The sequence below is a fragment of the Capricornis sumatraensis genome, chromosome 4 (assembly GCF_032405125.1).
Source record: "Capricornis sumatraensis isolate serow.1 chromosome 4, serow.2, whole genome shotgun sequence".
Lineage (NCBI taxonomy): Eukaryota > Metazoa > Chordata > Mammalia > Artiodactyla > Bovidae > Capricornis > Capricornis sumatraensis.
The window spans coordinates 103,659,728-103,662,202 of NC_091072.1; the positions used below are offsets into that span (position 1 = coordinate 103,659,728).

Below are 2,475 nucleotides of genomic sequence, written 5' to 3' on the forward strand. Positions count from 1 at the left end.
TGATCCCAAAGTCCCAAAGTCTGCTCAGTCAAGTCCAACTCTGGCATCTGCTGCACTCAAAGTCTGGATCCCAAAGTCTGCTCAGTCAAGTCCAACTCTTTGTGACCCCGTGGAATGTAGCATGCTAAGCTCCTCTGTCCGTGGAATTCTCCAGGCAAGAATATTGGAGTGGGTAGCCATTCCCTTCTCCAGGGATTTCCCTGACCCAGGGATTAAACCAGGGTCTATTGCATTGCAGGGGGATTCTTTACCGTCTGAGCCACTAGGAGTTGTGTGTAAGAGAGGGAGCCATTCCAAAGACTAAACTAGACAAAATAATTGCTTAAGCACTATAATAATATATAAAAGCAGTGTTCTGCAGTATGCCATAAAAATATTAGTTTTTTAAAATAAAATGTTATTTGAGATTAGTATGAAGATTCATCTTGAAAAATGTATCTGCAATGTCCAGAGCATCTCCAAAATCCAAGATATTTATGTTTGACAATGCTGCTGCTGCTGCTGCTGCTACTAAGTCACTTCAGTCATGTCCGATTCTGTGCAATCCCATAGACAGCAGCCTGCCAGGCTCACCCATCCCTGCGATTCTCCAAGCAGGAACACTGGAGTGGGTTGCCATTTCCTTCTCCAATGCATGAAAGTGAAAAGTGAAAGTGAAGTCGCTCAGTCGTGTCCAACCCTCAGCGACCCCATAGACTGCAGCCTTCCAGGCTCCTCTGTCCATGGGATTTTCCAGGCAAGAGTACTGGAGTGGGGTGCCATTGCCTTCTCCGTTGACAATGCTAAGATGGGAAAAAAAAAAAAGTACCATATGGAAATAATACACTACCATTAAAAAGATTTTGATAATATTTCTATGATACTCAGGAGAATAATTTCATTGATGACCAGAGGAATACAAAATAAACAGACACCACTCATTACTGGAAGAGAAATAATAATCACAAAACAGTACTTTTCTTCTCCAAAATTTTGTATAGAGCTTCTTTGACATCTTTGTCTCCCAGAGAGTAAATCAAAGGATTCAACATGGAAGCGAGTAGGGTGTAACACAAGGAGGCCACTTTACTGAGCTCAGGATATGTGTCAGGAGTGAGATACATAAAAAAGACAGCACCATACAGTACACTCGCCACTCCCAGGTGGGAGCTGCAAGTGGAGAAGGCTTTCTGACGTCCCTCAGTGGAGGGTATCTGTAGAACTGTGGACACAATATACAAATGAGAAATAACAATAACTCTGATGGTAGGGAAGGTAATGAGGCCAGACAAGGTGAAAGAAACCATTCTCAGGATGAAGAGGTCAGAACAAGATAGTCTCTGAAGTGGGCAAGTGTCACAGTAAAAATGGTCAATGGCCTGAGAAGCGCAAAAGGATAAAGTAAATGTCATGCTGGTCTGAAGAATTGAGCTGATACAGCCAAAAAATGGGAACCAGCCACCAACTGAACACAGAGACGTGTTGACATCTGCATAGTATAGAGGAGTGGATTTCAGATGGCAATGAAGCAGTCATAAGCCATGGCTGCCAGGAGAAACCCCTCAGTCACAATGAAGAAGGTGAAAAGAAAGAGCTGGGTCAAACAGCCTGCAAATGAGATGGACTTGCTCTCAGACCAGAAGTTGATAATAGCCTTGGGTGCAATAACAGATGAATAGACGAAATCAATGAAGGAGAGATTGCCTAGGAAGAAATACATTGGTGTGTTCAGCCATGGATCTTTCCTAATAATGACCATCATGCCAACATTCCCTAGAAGATCATAGTGTAGATAAGTAGAAATAGGAGGAAAAGGAGACTGTGGAGCTCTGGGCAGACCCTGAAGCCGACAAGAATGAAGTCAGTCACTTCTGAGTGGTTGCATGTTTCCCTGTCGCTCATGGAAGAAATCTGCTGAAAGGTACAAGGCAAAATAAACGAACTCTTGACATTCATTCTAGTTACAAATAATCTCTTACAGTATTAGGAGTCATAACACTACCCTATAATCATTATTTACTTTAACCTTCAGTCAGTTCTGTTCAGTTGCTCAGTCATGTCCGACTCTTTGCAACACCATGAATCACAGATAGATTCACGCCAGGCCTCGCTATCCATCATCAACTCCTGGAGTTCACCCAAACTCATGTGCATCAAGTCAGTGATGCCATACACCCATCTCATCCTCTGTCGTCTCCTTCTCGTCCTGCCCCCAGTCCCTCCCAGCATCAGAATCTTTTCCAGTGAGTCAACTCTTCGCATGAGGTGGCCAAAGTATGGGAGTTTCAGCTTTAGCATCAGTCCTTCCAATGAACACCCAGGACTGGTCTCCTTTAGAATGGACTGGTTGGATCTCCTTGCAGTCCAAGGGACTCTCATGAGTCTTCTCCAACACGACAGTTCCAAAGCATCAATTCTTAGACACTCAGCTTTCTTCACAGTCCAACTCTCACATCCATACATGACCACTGGAAAAACCATAGCCTTGACTAGACA

General features: G+C 43.7%; 1 pseudogene; it reads right to left on the reverse strand.

Annotated features, from left to right (window-relative positions):
• Positions 1 to 941: 941 nt before the first annotated feature.
• Positions 942 to 1,881, reverse strand: LOC138079046 (olfactory receptor 9K2-like; annotated as a pseudogene).
• Positions 1,882 to 2,475: the final 594 nt, after the last annotated feature.